Below are 23086 nucleotides of genomic sequence, written 5' to 3'. Positions count from 1 at the left end.
TCCATGGCTTGCGACTCAGTGCTCCCCTTATCATCGTCCTAATTATAATTAGATAATGAGTCGTTCATCTTGGTCGTATGACCACCTCCCCAACAAATCGGGCTCAGCAGTACAGTATTATATACGGGGAAAGGATCTTCCCCGCGGTAGGTATGCCTGTCGTAAGAGGCGACTAAAATACCAGATTCAAGGAGCTGTGTTGCGCAACCCTTTCAAGTTGCCAGCGCAATATATAGCCTCCCCAAATCCAATTGTCAACCTCACCTATCCGTGGAAAATCCTGTTTCACTAACAGACGAAGCTCTGGCGACCCCAAGCTCTACATGTAACTTGGAGGTGGGGAGGGAGGAATGACCTGAAGGTTTAATGTGGCCACATAAATGGTTCCCGAGATGGTTGGGCTAGCTCCTTAATGGTGCTGTGTTACCAGATCGTACCGGATCTGTATCCGGCAAACGACAATCACACCGATAACACTCCCCAAAGCCTTCGGGGAGTAACCTTAACGGTATAACAACAACAACCTTCCCCCACAGCAGCGCCCCTTACTGTGGTAAGGCCATAAATATTTCCCGAGGTGGCCCGGTATCTGGAAGGTTCTGCTCGAATGCAGCAGAATTTCCCCTCTGACTGCAAATGGTCCAATACGCACGGTCCGCATAACACCCTGGATTAGGGGGTTGGCATTTCTTGGTCACCGCCGCCCTGCTATGAGGCGAAACGGCGTAGATGCCAGACAGTTCCGCCTCATAGTAGGGCGCTATGGAGTTCGGCTAAGCCCTCACACCAACGACAACGTGCCTACTCTAGTGTGGGAAATACTACCGTTGTATCACGGTTAGTTAAAATAATAAAACAAATTAAATATGTTTATTCTAAAATTAAATTTTGGTTACAAATAAATTGTTTTACCGGATACGTCTGGAATACTGTTTCGAAATTTCGATTTTCCTTTATAATATATAGCGTAGCTTCCTTCGCAAAGCAGCATCAAAAATTTAGAAACAAGTTTTCTCAATTGAAAAACTTTTTATAAGCGGGGTCAGCCCTCGGCAGTGATTTCGAGTGTATTTCTACCATATAAAGATTTTCAGTGAAAACTTACCTGCTATAGCAAACGTAGTTCGGAGGCGGCGAAAAAACGTGAACCAGTACTTCCAAGTTGTTGGAAAAATTATAAGAAACACCTAAATTCTTTTCGGAGGTATATCGCGCTTAACATTTTATATAGAACAAGTAAGGAAGGCTAAGTTCGGGTGTAACCGAACATTACATACTCAGTTGGGAGCTATGGAGACAAAATAAGGGAAAACCACCATGTAGGAAAACGAACCTAGGGTACGACATTTGTATCAAACGGAAGGTATTAAAGAGTATTTTAAGAGGGAGTGGGTAATAGTTCTTTAGGTGAACGCCATTTAGGGATATCGCCATAAAGGTGGACCAGGGCTGACCATAGAATTTGTACGTTATGGGTATCAAATGAAAGGTTTTAATGAGTGTTTTAAAAGGGAGTGGGCCTTAGTTCTATTGTTGGACGCCTTTCCGAGATATCGCCATAAACGTGGACCAGGGGTGACCCTAGAATTTGTTTGTATGATATGGGTATCAAATGAAAGGTGTTAATGAATATTTTAAAACGGCGTGGGTATCAAATGAAAGGTGTAAATGAGTTTTTTAAAAGGGAGTGGGCCTTAGTTCTATATGTGGACGCCTTTTAGAGATATCGCCATAAAGGTTGACCAGGGGTGACTCTATAATATGTTTGTACGATATGGGTATCAAATTAAAGATATTAATGAGGGTTTTAAAAGGGAGTGTTGGTTGTTGTATATCTAAAGGCGTTTTCGAGATATCAACCAAAATGTGGACCAGGGTGACCCAGGACATCATCTGTCGGGTACCGCTAATTTATTTATATATGTAATACCACGAACGGTATTCCTGCCAAGATCCAAAGCCCTTGATTTCGTCCTGCAGAACTTTTTCATTTACTTCTACTTAATATGGTAGGTGTCACACCCATTTTATAAAGATTTTTTTTCTAAAGTTATATTTTGCGTCAATGAACCAATCCAATTACCATGTTTCATCCCTTTTTTTGTATTTGGTATAGAATTATGGCATTTTTTATTTTTCGTAACTTTCGATATCGAAAAAGTGGGCGTGGTCATAGTCGGATTTCGTCCATTTTTTACACCAATACAAAGTGAGTTCAGATAAGTACGAGAACTGCGTTTAGTAAAGAGCGGAAGGACAGACGGACGACTGTGTAAAAAAACTGGGCGTGGCTTCAACCGATTTCGCCCTTTTTCACAGTTATCGTCCTAGAATTGAAGCCCCTACCAAATTTCACAAGGATTGGTAAATTTTTGTTCGACTTATGGCATTAAAAGTATCTTAGACAAATTAAATGAAAAAGGGCGGAGACACGCCCATTTTGAAATTTTCTTTTATTTTTGTATTTTATTGCACAATATCATTACTGGAGTCGGAATGTTGACATAATTTACTTATATACTGTAAAGATATTGAATTTTTTGTTAAAATTTGACTTAAAAAATTTTTTTTTAAAGTGGGCGTGGTCGTTCTCTAATTTTGCTAATTTTTATTAAGCATACATATAATAATAGGAGTAACGTTCCTGCCAAATTTAATCATGATATCTTCAACGACTGCCAAATTACAGCTTGCAAAACTTTTAAATTACCTTCTTTTAAAAGTGGGCGGTGCCACGCCCGTTGTCCAAAATTTTACTAATTTTCTATTCTGTGTCATAAGGTCAACACACCTACCAAGTTTCATCGCCTTGTCTGTCTTTGGCAATGAATTATCGCATTTTTTCTGGTTTTCGAAATTTTCGATATCGAAAAAGTGGGCGTGGTTATAGTCCGATATCGTTTAGTTTAAATAGCGATCTGAGATGAGTGCCCAGGAACCTACATACCAAATTTCATCAAGATACCTCAAAAGTTACTCAAGTTATCGTGTTAACGGACAGACGGACGGACGGACGGACATGGCTCAATCAAATTTTTTTTCGATACTGATGATTTTGATATATGGAAGTCTATATCTATCTCGCTTCCTTTATACCTGTACAACACACCGTTATCCAATCAAAGTTAATATACTCTGTGAGCTCTGCTCAACTGAGTATAAAAATGTATACCGTGGTTATTTAAGGCAATGTTTGTACATGAAAATTAACTCCGGTTTACTTATATTCACATACATATTCCATGTACAGGCTTAGTTCCTTTTCAAAAATTAAAATTCTGAGTTTTTTCTGCTTATCAATATGAAGGAATAAAAAAAATTATTGCTAAAGAATTTTTGAGAATTATTTGATTTTGTTTATTGTTTTTTCTTAACTAGTTAAAATTTTTTTTTAACTTTTTTTCTCTAGCTGATACTAATTTTAAATTCTTTTTCCCTTGTACGTTGAGGTGTGATATATTTGAAATATATTTGCATTGAAAATTAATATGGAGAGCAATTCGAAAATCAACGAAAATTGCCGTTTTTCCTTTGAATGCTTGTACTAAAGACTTTGTCATTGTACTTCTAAGTCAGATTTTTATTCGCCACGCGAAATACGTTAAACACTAGCGGCCGTGGCTACCAATATGCCACATATGAAGTGAACACTCAAACAAAAAAATCGTCGGAACTATTTGCAATAGCAAAGAAATTTTTTCCTCAATTTTGAAATCTTGTCTTTTAAAATAATACGATTGATAATTTATTTTAAGATTTTATTGTCGCTGTCGATTATTTTTTAACTTTTCTCTTTGATGTTCACCGGAAGAGGCAGGAACCAGAGCAAAAGCGAAGTTGGTTGCATTTTCGCCAGCAAGTCACATATACCATCTGTCAGAAATGCATGGTATAATAAGCATGGTATAATAAAAGGGTGACATGACAGAATAAATATAAGGACATTACATCTCGGCCAATCTGACTTATTGATTGACTCACAATTCATTCAGGTGGTGTTGCCTTAAGCTGTTGATGACTGCGGAGATTCGGTTACAATATTAGTTTGCAAGCACCACTTTCGAATTTTAATGGCTTCGACAACGCCGTCGTACGGCAAATGTGTCAGTTGGCAATTTTCTATATCTCTTATAACATAGCGCTCGTTGGGCAACACTTTATGTATAACGTATGGACCCCTATATCTCTGAATAAGTTTCTTGTTAGTTTCTACCGTTGTGTCTACGTGTTTTATTACAACAAAATCTCCTATCGAATATGACTTGGCAGGTACACTGTGTTTTAAGAAGTACTGATGATTGTACTCTTGCGATCGTTCCATATTTCCTACTGCGCGCTGTCAGATTCCATCAAGGTCCCTAGTACTTTCAGTGGACAGCTTATCTTCTAAAAGTTCCGTAAACTCATCGACAATACATCCCCGTTGGGTTACCCCAAAGAGCAGTTCACTTGGTGCAAGCTTCGTTGTGAAGTGGACACTGTTGTTCATGGCATATTCTATCTGGGACAAATGTGAAGTCCAGTCAGCATGTTCGGTGGACTCAGTAAGTTTACTCAACATGGCCTTTAGAACACGATTCACCCTCTCGACCTGACCATTGGCTTGTGGCGATGCCACTGCTACCTTCACATAGCCTATGTTCCTCTTCAGCAGATAGTCACTAAATTCGAGAGAGGTGAGCAAGTACCTCGATCGGTTATGACACGCCTGGGGCGGCTATAATAACTGAAGTATTTTTCTAGAGAACAACACACTTCTTTAGTACTAGTAGAATTTACGGGGTACAATCTGACAAACTTCGTGAAAGCATCGATAACAACGAGTATGTGCTTGCGTTTCGACTTAATTGCCGGCAGGGGGCCAAAGTGGTCAAAATGAAGAGTGTCAAAAGGTATAGGCTTTTTGGGTATATTAAACATATTATGCTCATTAGAACGAGCTGGTGCAGAGTAGACAATGGCTTTTATACAATTTTGTATGAATTTGTGTATCTTATCTTTCATGTTTTCGAACCAATAAGTTTTACGTATCTGATTATAGCACTTCTCTGTACCTAAGTGACCTAGTTTTTCATGTATGGTACGAATTACGTTTATCTGCATTTCTGTAGGAACGCAAAGCATAACCTTCTCGTCCACCTTACGACATACCATTCCGTCTACGAGTTCATATCCCGCAACCACACCCTTCTCTAACTTATTCATAAGTTCTTTGAGCTTCTCGTCCCTATTCTGCGCGATCTGGATCTGAATGTCTATATCGGTGAAATCTACGACAGCAATTTGTTTATTTTCGCATTTATAATCACTATTACCTTTATAGTTGGGCAGCGACTCAGGTTTTATAGTATGTGTGTTGATGCACTCGCATTCTTTTCCTGACAATGGGCTCCTGCTGAGGGCATCTACGTGCCCAAGACTAGTTCCGCTCCTATGGTGTATGGAATAGTCAAATTTTTCCAATTCTAGTGCCCATCTGGCGATTCCGGGGTTAATTTGTTTTTTGTTTAAGGTCATAGTTAGTGAATTACAGTCCGTGATAATTTTGAATGGCACACCCTCTAAATATATTCTGAATCTACGGAGGGCATAAATTATTGAAAAAGCCTCCAGCTCGAAGCTATGATACCTGGACTCGGCCTGCGTAGCTGTCTTCGAAAAATATGCAATTGGATGGATCTTTCCATTATCCTGCTTTTGTAGTAGAACAGACCCAAAACCGAAGCTGCTTGCATCACAATGAAGTTGGGTTTCACGATGGCAATCATAAATCGCCAATAACGGTGCACTAACTAAGATTTCCTTTAAATCCCTAAAGGCTTTTAAACAGTATTCCGAAAAACTGATTTCGGCATCTTTGCGTAATAAGTCCAAAAGTGGCTTTGCGATCTTCGAAAAGGATGGCACAAATTTTCGGAAGTATGAAAACAATTCGATGCAGGAACGAAGCTCTTTTTGATTCCTAGGGATTGGATAGTTCGCAATTGCTTTAATGTGGGACTCTGAAGGTTGTATTTCCGCTGAGGTAACCCGATAACCTAAGTGTTCAACTATGTTGTAACAAAACTTTCACTTTCTATGCTTTAGCTCTAGATTTTTCTCATAAATTCTCCTCAGTACTTTCCTAAGGGTTTCGATATGGCTTTCAAGGTCACGGGAAGCGATTAATATGTCATCAATGTAAACGCAGATTTCTTTAGCATCGATCAGATCCCGAAGGATATTATAAACGAATCTCTAAAAATTGGCTGGCGCATTCTTAAGCCCGAATGGCATTCTAAGATACTCAGATTACCCGTGTGGTATCACGAAAGAAGTCAGTGGAATAGAACTCTCCTCCATGGCTAGTTGATTAAACCCATCCTTTAAATCAGGTAGTGTAAACCACTTTTTCCCTGACATATAATCAATTCAGTCTTCTATCAGGGGTAGTGGGAAATTATCCCTAATTGTTTTCTTATTGAGAGCCCTATAATCTATACACATACGGATTTCACCACTCTTCTTCTTCACCAAAACTATGGCCGAAGCGTAGAGAGAGCTGCTCGGGCGTATTATCTGACTTTCAAGAAGATCATCGGTGATCTTTTGCACCTCTTTCTTATCTTTGAAAGACAATCGCCTCGGTAGGCAATAAAACGGGGTATTATCAGTCGTACGAATAGCCATTTTATATTCATAGGGTTTCTTATCAACCGGGGTGGGGAACAAATAATATATAGTATTGATCACATTTTTCACCCACTTTGCCATTACATTTTATTTGATATACTACATTGTTCTGTTGCTCTTTTTCCACCGGATCCTTTGTTTTTGTAAAGCCAAACTTCACTCTAAGAAATATTTTTACAACACAAGCCAAACTTCACTCTAAGAAATATTTTTACAAAAACAAAGGATCCGGTGGAAAAAGAACAACAGAACAATGTACTATATCAAATAAAATGTAATGGCAAAGTGGGTGAAAAATGTGATCAATACTATATAGGCACAACAAAACGACAACTGGGTATACGGCTAAATGAACACAGAACAGATGCGAAAAAAAAGAAGATGACAACGGCTCTCGCACAGCACCTTACAAAGAGTAACCATACAGCGGATTTTGACCATGCACAAATATTAGACATAGAAAAAAGAGAAAAGACACGTCTAACTTTGGAGAGCTTAAGAATACAACAAAAAATACACCAGGTTATGAATTTCAAAGAGGACGCTAACAATATTAGCAACATCTATACCGCAGTTGTACAAAGAGCAAAGAAACAAGTGCAAATCAGTGCTACTTGATAATATGTAAATATGTATGTGTGTTTTTAAACTGTGATATTACAACTAGTTAAACAATCAATGTAAGTAACAATTGTCAAGATAAAATTTTCATGTTTATTGTTGGATAAAGTAGTTAATGTTTATATATTTGATATATTTTCAAATAAAAACAGCTTTCTGATGATGACGCAGTAAGCGTCGAAACGCGTCAGAGATTTACTTTTATTAAGTGAATATAAAATTGTGTCAAAAAGTTTCGACCAAGAATTAAAGGTATAGTTAATGTTTCATCTGGAACCGCAAGTATGTTGATGTGTTTAATAGTTTCTTGAAATTTTACTGCACGCAGTATAGTGCAAAGGAATGAATTCTGCTTCTACCGACTCCAACGAACTTCGTAGGCTTTGCAATATTTTACAGCTTCAGAAATCGTTCAGCAATCGATTTCCGTACAATACTAATTGAACTGCCGGAATCAAAAAGAGAAATAATATTTGTAAACCCTGACCATGTACCTCGATTTTTTTCATAAAAGGCCACACTTACCTCTTGCTTAGATTCTAGATAATCATATTCATCGCTGGAAATAGCTGCAACACTGGTCGTCTGGCTCTTTTTCTTCGGGCAATCGCGGTGCATATGTCCAAGCTGGTGACAAGTAAAGCACGATCCGACTGGCCGCTGTGATCTCGGGCAGCTGCTTTGGTAGTGCCCGAAACGTGAACAGTTAAAACAGCGTACCGCAGAGGGATCTTCGGAAGCACCCACTTTTGTTTCGGTACGTATCGAAGAATTATTCGATGGCCTACGCAAAGTAGCATTCTGGCGCCGTTGTTTATACCGCTCCATACGTCGGATTAAGTCACTCACCATGTTGGCGCCATATAAAATGCTTATGCTATTGCTATGGTTCGGGATCTCGTCAATGATTAAATCGACTAACTCGTGCTCTGCTATGTCTGATTGTGCGGCGATTGACTACATTGCAACGGCGTAACTCACGCAAGATTCTGACGATTTTAATTTACGGGCTCGTAGCTGGCGGTAAACCTCTTGCCGGGAGCAATTGCGTTTGAACATAGCACGTAGTAACGTTTTTAGTGTTGGACAATCTGCAAGCCCTTGGTTCAATACGAACTCTTTAGCTGTGCCAGAATTACATCGCCTCAGAGCTAAGCATTTATGTCGTTCGTTAAAATTATTAGCGTTGGCGTAGTCCTCAAATAGCAAAACCACTTATATATGTCGTAATGGTTGTCACCACTGAATTTAGGGACCGCTGCATCGAGCTCATCAAAATGAATAGAATTTACCGAGGCGTATGTCAGAATGAATGTCTGGTTTTAGCACTAGAGATTGCAGCTCTGCTAATTCGCGTTTTATTTTCAAAATTTTTAGCTGCTCCTGAAGGTGGTTTACCTCATCGGATGGGACCATTTGGGTTGCATTGTAGCTAACAGCGGGCACTGAAACGCCAGGAGTGACACGGTCGACGTTAAACATAAATGAGCCATCACCAACGTCGATTTCAGGGCTAGCAGCTACAAAAGCCCTATTGGTTGCAGCAACGGCAGTAGCAAAAATAATGGCATTTGGAATAGCATTGGTGATGATCGTACTGACAGCAGCGGAATTTGTAGTGGTAGCGGTGGTGGTTGTACTAACATCGGTGATTGTAGCAACAGCGGCTAAATTGATAATATTGGCAGCGGTAGTGGTTGTAGCGACAGCGGCAGAATTGGTAGTGGCAGCGGTATGAACAGAAGTGGCATCGGTGGCGGCTGAAGCACTAGGTGCACCAGGAACACTGTAAACGGAGCCAGCAGTTACATTTTTCACACCTGCAGGATTTTATTGCTTTGAACAGCACTACCGCTGACTGCTGCTTTCATATTGGAACGTGTATTATGCATTTCTTTCATAGGTTAAGTTTTTTTCTTCCAAAATCTTCAAATAGCGAAATAATAATGTGGGAGCAGTAGGGAAACACCCCACCCCTGAGGCTGAAATCTTGTCTTTAAAAATAATACGATTGATAATTTATTTTAAGATTTTATTGTCGTTGCCGATTATTTTTCGACTTTTCTCTTTGATGTTCACCGGAAAAATCAGGAACCAGAGCAAAAGCGAAGTTGGCTGCATTTTCGCCAGCAAGTGACATTTACCATCTGGCAGAAATGCATGGTATAATAAGCATGGTGTAATAAAAGGGTGACACGACAGAATAAATATAAGGACATTACAATTTATTATATGAATTTTTATGATAATGATGAAAATTTCGACGCATATTAGATAGGTTTCCCTTATGGCTTTAGTTCCCCCCGTGGATCCGCCACTCGATATATGCAAGATTCCTTTTGAGTAATTGGAATGGAAAAAATATGCATATAAATAAGCTAGCAATATTATAACCGCTGCTAGTAATATTATCTTTATCACCTTACCCTACCTTTAAAATATACGAAACCATAGAATGCCCTTGAATTTGGGTTATATTCCTTTTCATTTTTCGGGTGTAAGATTTATTGCACTTTTTATAATAAGAATGTAAATCCGTCTTCACATACAACTTAAAGTATTCGGATTTTTATACACAGCTGAGCAGAGCTCACAGAGTATATTAACTTTGTTCGCATAACGGTACCCCGTAACGGCATAAACTAATCGAGATATATATGGACTTCTATATATCAAAATAATATGGGCGAAAATAGAAATTCATTTAACCATGTCTGTCCGTCTGTCCGGAAACACGACAACTTGAGTAAATTTTGAGGTATCTTAATAAAATTTGGTATGTAGGTTCCTCGGCACTCATCTCAGATCGCTATTTAAAATGAACGAAATCGGACTATAACCATGCCCACTTTTTCGATATCGAAAATTTCGAAAAACAGAAAAAGTGCGATACTTCATTACGGAAGACGGATAAAGCGATGAAGTTTGGTCTGTGGGTTGACCTTATGACGCACAATAGAAAATTAGTAAAATTTTGGACAGTGGGCGTAGCACCACCCACTTTTAAAAGAAGGTAATTTGAAAGTTTTGCAAGCTGTAGTTTGGCAGTCGTTGAGGATATCATAATGAAATTTGGCAGGAACGTTACTCCTATTACCGTATGTGTGCCAAATAAAAATTTGCAAAATCGGATGACGAACACGCCCACTTTTTAAACAAAAAAATTTTAAAAGTCAAATTTTAACAAAAAATTGAACATCTTTACAGTATATAAGTAAATTATGCCACCATTCATCTCCAGTAATGATATGGTGCAACAAAATACAAAAATAAAAGAAAATTTCAAAATGGGCGTGGCTCCACCCTTTTTCATTTAATTTGTCTAGAATACTTTCAATGCCATAAGTCGAACAAAAATTTACCAATCCTTGCCACGCCCAGTTTGTATACAAAGTCGACTGTCTGTCCTTCCGCTCGGCCGTTAACCGATAACTTGGGAAAAAATCGATATATCATTACTAAACTTAGTTCACGTACTTATCTGAACTCACATTATCTTGGTAATAAAAATGGGCGAAATCCAACTATGACCAGACCCACTTTTTCGATATCGAAAATTTCAAAAAATGAAAAAAAAAATGCCATAATTCTATACCAAATACAAAAAAAGGGATGAAAAATGGTGATGCGATTGGTTTTTTGACGCAAAATATAACTTAAGAAAAAGCTTTGTAAAATGGGTGTGACACCTACCATATTAAGTAGAAGAAAATGAAAAAGTTCTGCAGGGCGAAATCAAAAGCCCTTGGAATCATAGAAGGAATACTGTTCGTGGTATTACATATATAAATAAATTAGCGGAACCCGACAAATGATGTTCTGGGTCGCCCCGATCCACGTTTTGTTCGATATCTCGAAAACGCCTTCAAATATACAACTTAGGGCTACTCCCTTTTAAAAACCTCATTAACACCTTTTATTTGATACCCATATCGTACAAACACATTACAGAGTCACCCCTGGTCCACCTTTATGACAATATCTCGAAAAGACGTTCACCTATAGAGCTGAGGCCCACTCCCTTTTAAAATACTCATTAACACCTTTAATTTGATACCTGTATCGTACAAACACATTCTAGAGTCACCCCTGGTCCAACTTTATGGCGATTTCCCGAAAAAGCGTCCACCTATAGAACTATGGCCCACTCCCTTTTAAAATACTCTTTAATACCTTCCATTTGATACCCATGTCATACTAACACATTCCAGGGTTACCCTACGTTCATTTTCCTACATGGTTATTTTCCTTTATTTCGCCTCCAAAGCTCTCAGCTGAGTATGTAATGTTCGGTTACACCCGAACTTAGCCTTAATTACTTGTTTCTTTTATCTCTTTACTGCGCCGCACTCTCATCGCCGTGGGCATTGTATTTTGGCCATACTAATTTAGATGAGTCATGACACAACCTTTCGTTGTTAGCCCTCGCTAAATCACATGGCTCAGTTCCATACTTATGAATGTTACTTACAAACTCGTAAGAGATTTCAAGGGAAGGATGGTAAGCGTCTTTACGCACAAGAAGGGAATAAGGGGAAATGTCATCAACAAAGACTAACAGCGTTATTCTGTGCACTTGACAAATTGTCAATAGGGGGACTCATGAAAGCACATAAACTTATAAGGTGTAAAATTATATTCATTTACACACAGTGTTATATGAACGCACCAAGTAATATTCTTGATAAACTTGATTGTTTATCAGCTGTATTATTGCCAACAAAATTTTTTAGATTGTTATACAAATTAAAAAATGCCAAGATTAAGTGAAAAATCAAAACTAAAACGTCTTTACTTGCTGATATTGGAGATTTCTGATGAAAAGGCCTGCCGTAATGTCTGCAAGGTTGCATTCCTTTGAGTTTACCGCGTTTACACAATGAAATGTGCGCGTAAATTTATACAAATTTTCATACAAAATTTGACAGCTCTTTTACGCGACTTTAACACGGAACAAAAAAAAGTGCCAAAGTAAAGTGGAGTGTACGGCTTTAAATCCGAACAAAAAGAAAAAAAAGGTTTTGTTTCATTTTTTTGTTGTGCGCGCCGCAAGTTAATGCGCGTACCCGTAGCCAAGGAAACTTGCCCAGAAAATCGAGAGTCGAGGCCACCTCGCCAACGCAAGGTACAACTGGGCACAAATTTCCGACGGCACACCGCATCTACAACAACACAAAATATTTTTCTTATCGACGGCACACCATTTGCTTTCACCAGCAACGACCCGTTATTATTTTATTTTTAATCGGCGGCGCAACGCCAACAACAAGTACGACACCTTTTTACTGCTGGCAGTTACAATTACCACCTGTAACACAGGCAGCAGCAACAATAATACTTTTTCTATTGGCGGCCACATATTTTGTATCGGCGATATATCGCCACAGCCACAACAACTGCATCTCCATCCACCGACCAGCTCAACATAAGTCATTTTAATAATCTCGTTCAGCCTCCAGAGGCCAACAACAACATCACCTAGAAGCCTAAAAGCCGTATTGGCGGAAATCATTTCCAACAACAAACACACACCACAACGGCAGCAGCAGAAAATCATCGAAAATTAACGTCAAAATTCCTTTTTTGCACTTTTTGTATTTTATCGCATATCTTTTTTTTACATGTATCTATTCTTTTCTGAGGTAGATTTTTGTAGGAAAAAGGTTGGAAAAAAAGAACTAAGGGCGTGGATCAAATGATCTTTATTTTTGCGGTTATTAGATGGAAAAATTTGCTAAGCAAATTTTTTTTTTTTATTTTTTTTTTATTATTTTTCATTTCACTCTACTCTTTTTAAAATTTCTTTGATTAATTTTTTATTGGCAATTTTCCCTATTTTTGACATTTATTTGGATTCTTTTATTTTTGATTCTTTGCATTCCTTTTTGCGGTTAGCTACTATATTCAGAGTACACTGGTCTTTATCGGTGTGCTCTGCCTATAGCTTCACTTCCGCACATGCATTATTTTTACTTTTCGGTTAGACCGCGACTAACTCGAAATTATGGAATTTTGAATGTTTAAAATTTTTTTTAGTTTGCACAAATTGCACTTAATGGTATTTGGCAGAACGCTTCCGCAAACTTACCCTTATCCTTCCCCTAATGTTGGGGCTTGCTTATAAGCACCCATATTAAATATTTTTTTATCTTCATATTTTTTTTACGATTTTTACACACGTTTTTTTTTTTGGACATTGTCATTATGCTACAAATTTATTACTACCTACATATAAGCTCATTATCCAAGATCGTAAGTGATAGATTTTGATCAGTGTTTGAGCATGATCATGTGTACATATCTATGTGTGTTTGCGCTTTTTTATTTCAGCTAATCAACTGCAGCGGCGCCGTTGGAGAAGAAGAGTAATTGTTGAGTGTTTTGAGAGAAACATTCAAATTTATCAAAATACACCTGTTTAGTTGTATGCATATATGTTAGCACAGATTCCTGCTCTTGCCAAAATAGAACAGGAATTAGCAAATAAGAAAAAGAACAACAGATTGGAACGAACATATGTACATACATAGAGATGTCGCAAACATACATTTGCACTTACATACATACCTTTCCTTTTCCTATACAGATAAATTCTCTTACTTTGATGACCTACTTTTGCTTTGTGCAAAATTGATTTTATATTCACTTGAGCGGTTGCGGTAGGTCGGGGATTAAGGTTTTTGAATTTTTTGTTCGCCCTCTTATTTTTTTTTTTTGTTTGAATTTGTATCTTTATGATTTAGAATTAGCTCCTAGTAATAATATTGCATTAGGGTGTTAATCCTTTTGAAATTTTTGTCAAATTATTTTGCATTAAACTTTAAGTTTAAAGTTTCTTTAGAAATTATTGAACTAGTAGTTGGGTGTTAGTTGATAATTTGTTAACCAAAAACTTTGTGAATTTGAATATATTCATTATGTAGGGCTAGGTTGACAATATTTGTTGTAGGTGCTGTGCTTGTGCGTGGCAAGCTAAAGTGAAGTTGAGTAATAGGGTGATGACTTATTAACGGACGGACAGACTTATGTCAGGTTTGGGAGCGCTGTAAGGAAATAGGAGTCAGCACAGCGCCCATGGTTCAGCGGAAGTTTAGCTGAGGAGGGAGGGTAGACTCCACCTTACAGGACAAGCCTTCATCTCTTTCTCCCCCTAACTATGCCTCTCACGTATGTTTCTTTCTTTTCCAGCTTTTTCTTTCCTTTTTGTATTATGCAGGTATGAACCCCTATTTTTTTCATGTGGCTGCGGGTGAGACCGGTGGTGCAATACCCCGCCCAAGACGACGAGATAACCTAGGCTCGCAAGCATACCTGCCTGCCGCCGCTCCTCACCACCCAAACAGTCAGACACGTAACAATAGCGCCCAACGATAATAGCCCGATATCCTTTTTTAGTTTTTTTGTCTTTCCATTTTTTGCAAAGCATTTTTAAATTTGTAGTTTGTTTTGCAGTTTTTCGATCTCCATTAATCCTTTAAGTTCTGCTTTTTTTTTTTTTTCCAAAATTTTCTTTCAGTTTTTAGCTTTCTCAACGAAATAGCCAATAACTTTTAACCTTCCCATATTTCCCTCTAGTTGTAATTTTTTTGTACATATTACAACCGTTTTTTTAGTTCCCAATGTAATACACAAATAACTTTTCGTTGCTCACAATTTTTTTTTATTTTACCCTTTTTTTTTCTTCTAATTTTCGCTACTTTTAAAGCCTTTTATCCCCACTTTTACTTGTTTTCTCGATCCCTATTTCCGTCTTCCAACTCAGGACAGGGACCATCATGATGGCAACGCGGATTTAGCTTGCGTGGTCGACATGTGTCATCATGACAATAGGATAGAGAGTAGCTGAGTGTTCATGCCAGGGTTCCTTCTTCGGGTTCCTGCAATTTGATTAAGTGGTACCTGGTATGACACTTAGCTAGAAGACGGACGTTAGTAGGAGGTCGTGGCGAACTGTTTAAGCTACCTTCCCGGGAGTCCAGCACTACCGGTAAGTGTGGTTTGCAGTCGTCGCCACGATAGTTAGGAGACGAGGTGTGGCATCCACTCTTAGGGACTAGCTCTTGAGCGTGATTTGCCACACTTCCAGGGACAGCACGAAAACTGACAGTAGATAGATACGGACGGACGGCCTTCACCGAACCTTCGCCAAGGTAGCACCACACACACCAAGATAAACTTAAACACACTCAGCTTCAATAATGATTTTTTTTCTGTTGCAAATTTCAAATTTGATTCTTTTGAATTTTAGCTCTCAGTAACAAGTTCTATTGGTGATAGTTTGCTTATTAGGATTGTTTCCAAGCATTTTTTTGCGTTTTCAAGTTTTGGGTTTTTTTTTATTCACAGTCAATAGTTTCTTAGTTTGTTTCATATTTGTTTTTCCTTGCTTTTGTTTACCATCCATACTTGGATAACATTACCACAAAACTAGGATTGGCATCTAATCTTAGTTGTAAGCACATACAACCGGAATTGAATTTTTGAAGCTTTGAAGTTTTGTTTTACACACACACATCCACACTAACTACGTATTTTAATTTTATTTTAGTTTTAAGCATTTTTAATATTGAATTTTTTTCCTTGGTTATATATTGGCGTCTTTATTTTTTGTCTCATTAGTGACTTAAAAAAGAAAGAAAAAGGTACACATACATACATACATTGAAATTGCTATACATTCATTTGAATTTTGTATGTATTATCACATCCAGAGCCGCTCAACCCCTATACACTTGTAGCACTTTTGTTTTTGTTTTGCCCTGAATCATAGGCACAGATTCAAATTCACACATTGAATATAAAAAAAAAAATGCATAGCACTCCCACATGCCCTCACATATAATTTCGTATCATATGAAAATGCTTGAATTTCTTATGAAAGTGCCAAGAAAAAGCACTCCCGTATGAAGCTCAGGCATTTATGGTATGATAAAAAAATTTACACTAACAATTTGACAAATAAAAATTATTCAAAAACATTATAGCACTGAAAAAAATTTGTAATCAAAATTAATTCATAAATAAAATTAAAATAGATAATTGACCGCAGAGCTGAAATATATGGGGCATATGACCAAAGAATGTAAGTAAAACTGTACCAAAACAAGAGGAGCCTATTCTAACTTTATATGATATTAGTTAACTACCCTCAAGGGAAGTCAGTAACTAGTGATACAAAATTCAGGTTCAGAACTAGACCTAGATTGCCAAATAAGTATTAGTTCGTTAATAGCTAGATTTTCAGTTATAAAATCGACAAAAAAACTGCTACCAGCTTTAACAAGATGCGGCTACATACATATGAGTATGCCTCTTTCTCAACACTACTCCACCAGTACGTAACTATCGAAAAGTACGTAACTATAAGAAATTTGTATATAGTTAGGATCTAGTGAAAAGTTAAAGCAGCTGGGACAATTTCCACCGCCTAGGATATCGCCATGTCAAATTCGCCAGTTGAAAACATGTAAAAGGGATAGATGACGAACTATTAGTGTTTCAGAATGCAGAAGCAGTGCACTTATTTTGAACTAGAGATTCTCCTTACGGGGTTGTTTCTGCGACTTTTTATTTCAATTCGATATTCTATTTTTCTTGGTTATGAGAAATTTTTTGAACCATGAAGTAACCATGCCTATCATTTACTTGTTAAAAATTTTATTAAATTCAAATGGTATTTCAGCACCTCAGTAATCTCTTTTGCTAATATATGTGTATAAGTTTGAACAAAAATTTAAAACAAACCACGCGGAGCCCACTAATTAAGCATTTCAAAAGTTTTCAAATTCAATTTCCAAAGCAACATTCGCGGAAATCTCTACATTCACTTTTAGTATGATTATTGAAACCCAAATTCTGACGATGTATGTATATAGAATATGTTTCCCCAAAACTTGAGGCTAGAGGTCAATGTAATTTTTCGCTACTTTCATAATTCAATTTATTGGCTCTTGTATGTTGGTGATATAACTATTGACGTAATAATTTAAGCAAATATTTTGTAACATAAAACCAAATATTCCAATTCTTCCCACCTCGAACAATTAAAATTTTTTAAATATCTTTTTTTAAATAAAAAAAACTTTCAGTGCACATACAATTTTGTATATGTATGTGGTACGCACTTCCATAAAAAAATGTTTACCAGCACTGATCATATCCCTTAAATTGCAGAGTACTTTGGATTTTTTTGTTTGTAATACTTACCACTCAGTTTTATACCTTCCATTTTATTTTTGATATTGGGTTTGGGTAAATTTGAGTAATTTTTTAAGCATTTAAACAAAAATAAATTTTTTTTTTGTTAGTTTTATATCCCCATATTATTGATCACGTGAATATTTGGATTGTTTTTAGATATATTTCATTAATACTTTGTTTATTGGATATTGGGTGAATTCATTTTATCCTCGATTGTCTGATTTCCACCTTTTTTGGTTTTTTTAGTTCTTTCTAAATACACACAGAATGTTTTTAACAAAATTTTATATTTTTATTTCAAGATCGCGGGTTTGAATCGAGCAAATCATTAGGCCGATATAACAACAAAAATTGTTATTTTTATTTCACTTCATTGGTTTTTTTACGGTTTCATCGTCGTGTTATTGTTTTTTTTTTTTTTTTGGGGTCTTGCGTTGTGGGGCGTTTGCTTTTGGGAATACTGGATCGTTAGTTACATTAGGGTGCCTAGTCACGATTTTGAATTTTAGGCAATTGTTTTCGTTCAGGCAGTGAATGTCTGAGAAAAGGAATTATACCGAAGACAGAGTTTTTGGGGGATTGGGAATTTTAGATTCCAATAGGCGTGTTACAAGGAGTCGTGCCAGGGCTCTTGAAAACCAAATCGCTGGTTCGGTGTTCAATCAAATCGACACTGGTTTTCCCAGGGCCGTCGACTTTGTGCCCACAGACTATTTCAATAGGTGCGCTTCGCGGATCTTCGGTTCTTTTGGCCCTGAACGCCTGCTTAAGATCTCGGTCGCAAACTAGTGTCTTTTAACGAGTCTGCGGACAGTTTGAATTTCTCGCAGAAAATCGATTTGATGTGCCAAATATCCGATAGCGAGAACGTGGGTACACAGGGGGGCGATGTTCCATCGCGAAACGCACCAGCAATGGTTCACGGCGGCCAAAATGCTCCTCGCACGACGCTAATGAGCATGTAACCAATGTTGAACAGCTGAGCCGCATGATGGCGATGATGGCGCAACAACAAGACTTGGCGAAGCAAATGGCGGGTGAAGTGCTAAGCATTAAGACCAATGTCGATCACCTTGGTGGCCGCGTCGCAGAGATGAAGGCTTCTGCGCAAGCGTCGGAACAACGGACCGCCTTGTCATCCACGCCCCAAGCTCAGAATCAGGGGGGAAACTACCGGACGCGATGGTACTCCGAATGCCAATCGAACTACCGAGCGAGATGGTGGTGACCCTCCAAGGTGGAAAAGTTAGATTTGCAAGAATGGCACATCAAATTCGATGACACCAGTAAAGACATAAGCGTTGAAAGCTTCATCTTTCGGGTGGAGAGGAGGCGCGAGCAACATAACATTTCCTACTTCCAGCTTTTCAATGTCTGGTTTCCGGCGGTGCCTTGAAGTGTTATTGGCAGGTCCTCGAAGAAGCATGCGGATGAACCGAATTTTAGCTACTTTGCGCTAAAGTCCGAGCTGCTAAGCCACTTCAAGACTGACAAGTCCTACTATGAAATCATCCGTGAAATCATGGAGAGGAAACAGCTGCCCGCGGAAGCTTTCGACGACTTTTATGCCGAAGTCCACAACATGACATTCCGTTTGCGGAAGAGGATCCCTGAGCGGGAGCTGGTTGGCATCATCAGGGGTAATCTTAAACCGTACCTGGCCAACGCCATAAAAATGGACTCGTTGGTGGAGCTCAAGTCGGAATGCAAGAGAGCCGAAAAGCTTATTAAAAAGAATTTAAGTAGGTCGAGGATCGTAAATGAAATCGATTTTGAACAGCCAGGGGAGTTAGGAGGTCAGAAGATTGAAACTTTTAGTGGGAATCCCCAACACAAATCCCAATCCCAGTCCCAACACCAAACACAATCCCAATCTCAACTCCAGCACCAAACTCCTGCCAATCACAATAATGTTCGTCCTTCTGTCAATACGTCCGCGTCCAAGTCCACTGTCAATTCCTTTTGTGCTTCTCCCTTCCACTTAGTGTTGTGTTTTTCGTGTGGTATGCCGGTGCATCACTTTGTGAAAAACCCGGCAGAAACACAAAAACCAAATAAATGGTTGTCCTCGTTCTATAATATGGTATGTTTTGCGTGTGGAAGTGATTCGTCCTTTTGCATGTTTAAACCAAAACAGGGAAAGCACAGGCTGGCGGAGTTGACCGGGGACTCCAGCCAGGAGTTAGGCAACCGGCAGCCATGAAATAAAAATTTTGAAGAAAGAAGAAATAGAAAAGAGAGAGGAGGTTAGGAAAGCACAAGGGACGGTGGAAACACGAGAAGTAAAAAGTTTACACCAAAGAAATCTAGAGTAAGAAGAAGCAAGAAGAAGAATATTTTGTGAAACCATAAGTACTAATAGGAAAAAGAGACATTTTGAGAAGATTCAGAAGATGAGGGACAGAAGGAGATATTTTAAGAGGTTGCGTAGCAAAATTGTCGCGACAACTGTTTCGGTAAAAGGTGACAATAGATTTTTCGCCAAAACGAGTGTAGGTGGTCAGGAAGTATTGGCTCTCTTGGATTCCGGGGCGAGTGCCAGCTGACTAGGAAAAGGCTCAGCGGCACTCTTGTGCGGTAAAGAGGCCCTGATTGTGCCAATCAAAGACCAAAATATCCGAACAACGAACGGGGAGGAAACCGCCGTGGTAGGGGTGATAAAGTTGCGGGTGGTTTGGGATAACGCCTCAAAAGGTTTGGAATTTTTGATAGTGCCAGGTTTACAACAACAGGTTTATCGCGGCATAGATTTTTGGAAGGAATTTGATATGAGTGTGGTGAGCAAGGGTGTGAGTGCGAATGTTGCCAATGTGGCGGAGCTCGTTCCCGCCGATGGTGACCTGTCCTTCGACGCGGTGCAACAAGCAAGAGGCGATGTTGGAGCGCGTGAAAGCCCAGTTCCCGTCCTTCGCGGTATTAGGGTTAGGTCAATCCGACAAGGAAGAGCATGTCATCGAGGTGAGCGATGAGAATCTGCCAGTGAAGCAACGCTATCCAGAAACTCATATATGCTGAGCTCGACCGTATGCTGAGTATGGGAGTCATAGAGGAGTCCAACAGTATTTGGAATTCGCCGGTCTCACTTGTTATAAAAGTAACCAAAAATCGTTTGTGCCTGGACGCGAGGAAAGTAAATGAAAGGATAATCAAGGACGCGTACCCATTACCCCACATCGACGGAATACTTATTTCCGCTATCGATCTGAAGGACGCTTTCTGGCAGATTCCTCTGGAGAAGAAGTCAAGGGAGGATACTGCCTTCACTGTCCGTGGCCGACCCCTATACCAATTTACGGTCATGCCTTTCGGGTTGTGCAATGCAGCACAACGAATTTGTCGTCTCATGGACAAGGTCATTCCGGCCGCTTTACGTGAATGTGTATTTGTTTACTAAGAGTATTTGTTAGTTTGTTCTGTAGATTTCAAGTCCCATATGTGCCTCTTGGAAAGGTCGTTCGGTGTCTTCGCGAGGCTAGATTAACTATAAATGTAGAGAAAAGCAAGTTTTGTTTTAAAGAGGTCCGTTGCTTAGGGTACGTAGTGGGGGATGGTTGTATAAGGACAGATGCCAATAAAGTGGCGGCTGTGAGGGACTTTCCCGTACCTAAAGCCCGGAAGCAACTACGACGGTTCGTGGGTATGTCGGGCTGGTACCGACTTTTCATACAGGACTATGCGACTGTTGCAACTCCGCTGCACGACTGCCTCAAAAAGGATAAAATTAGGAAATTCACTATGACTGATGCAACGATAAAATATTTTGAAATCTTAAAACAAAGTTTGGCTTCGTACCGGTGCTTACGCACCCGGATTTCATCGAAAGTTTTACATACAATGCGATGCATTGACAGACAGGGAGGGGTTTTATTCCTATTGGACATGACCAGAACGAAAGACCGATTGCCTACGTTTCGGCAAAACTTAATAAGGCACAGAAAAACTATAGCATTACAGAACTTGAATGCTACGCCGCGATCATGAGTGTGAAGAGATTCCGACCTTATTAAAGTTAAGCAATAATTTTTCTGATAATAAAACGGCATTAACAGCACATTGTAAAGACACAGGCCACTACCCGGATTTTGAGAACATCACCATATTAGAAGAGGAAAGAAATTATAATAAACGTTTCACGTTAGTAATGCTACACATAGTGGACACCCCTAATAATAAACGTATGAATTTTAAGGCAGACACTGAACACTTTTTGTTGCCGAGTAATGTTCGCTGTGTAGACGTGTTTTTGTTTCGCTGACAAAGGATTGCTGTTTTCTTTGCTTTATTTACGTAAATTTGTACCAAATAAGTGTTTGGTGATATATTTATGCAATTCTGCTAGTTTTTTATAAAAGTGGTTACATTCCAAACAAGTAAAAAGCAACTTTAATCTAAAATCTTCGAGTTGGTGTTTATTTTTGGTTTTCTTTTGTGGCAAAATGAGTAAACCGAATACAAGGCTCACAAAGCAACAACAACCAGGGCTTTTGGCGCGGAACGATGTATCGTCACCAATCACTTCGCTGTCGCCTAATGCATCAATTTCAACACAATCACGGAACGCGGACCGAAAAATGCAAGGTGAGAGTATATCAGCCGAACAGCTTATGCTAATATGGGAGAAAAAACTCGAAAAGCATGAAAAAAATATCATTGAACACATAAATGAAATGTGTGAACAAAAACTCAAAACTCACGAAGAAAATATTATTAAACATATTAATGAGTCAATGCAATCCATGGAGAATAGAGTTATGCAAAGAATGAGCGAGCTTACGGGTGAGTTAGCGAATGCGAAAGATAGAATAGAAAGATGTGAACAAAGAGTAGCGGGTGTCGAAAATGCACAAACTGAGTTTGCATTTCTCAAAACCAAGATTGATGCATTGCGTGAGGAAATTGAGGATCTTGGGGAAAAAGCTGTGTCAACTGATATCGTGATAAATGGTATACCGAATTCAAATAACGACAATGTTAAAGAAATTTTCAGCAAACTGTGTGAAGCAATTAGTTATGAGACACCAGCCATTCGTCAAGCTTTCCGTATGCGCTCAAACAAACACAAAAATTCAAATAATGATTATGTGCCTGTTATAATTAAACTTAACTCAGCGCACGATAGAAATCAACTGCTTAAAGCTGTTTCTACTTTTGTGAAGACCAAAAAAAGAGCCTTAATTCTCTCTGATGTTGATGAGATTGGCTATGGGAAAATCTTCGTGCATGAGAGTTTAACCAAGCGAAACAGAGAGATAATGCACCACGCAACACAGCTGAAGCGCTAGGGTTCATTAGCTTCTGCTTTTAGCATTAGAGGCAGAGTATACGTGAGAGTGCAGAGAAAAACGGAGGCGAAGCTGGTGAAAAGCAGAGAAGATATAAATGCTCTTGTCAGCGAAGGCAAACAATGATGACGAATTTCTACAACGACGCAAGCATGGGATTAATATTTATGTTTATTACTACATTTACTTTTTTGTCTTTCTCTCTTACTTTTTCAAATATGTATGTTTATCATTTGCAAATTCCTCTTTTCTTTATTACTTTCAATTCTACAAACCAAAGCCCATTACGCAGCGCTAAGTGCATTAATCCT

General features: G+C 38.6%; 1 protein-coding gene across 10 annotated transcripts in view; it reads right to left on the bottom strand.

The window, feature by feature from the left end:
* The window catches only part of bt (projectin protein bent), a 3328983-nt gene that overhangs the window by 329249 nt on the left and 2976648 nt on the right, over positions 1 to 23086 (bottom strand). The gene's annotated exons all lie outside the window — the stretch shown is intronic.

The sequence above is a fragment of the Eurosta solidaginis genome, chromosome X (genome assembly GCF_040869045.1).
Source record: "Eurosta solidaginis isolate ZX-2024a chromosome X, ASM4086904v1, whole genome shotgun sequence".
NCBI lineage: Eukaryota > Metazoa > Arthropoda > Insecta > Diptera > Tephritidae > Eurosta > Eurosta solidaginis.
Note: the sequence above shows the minus strand (reverse complement) of the source record. Positions and strands in the feature narration are given on the sequence as shown.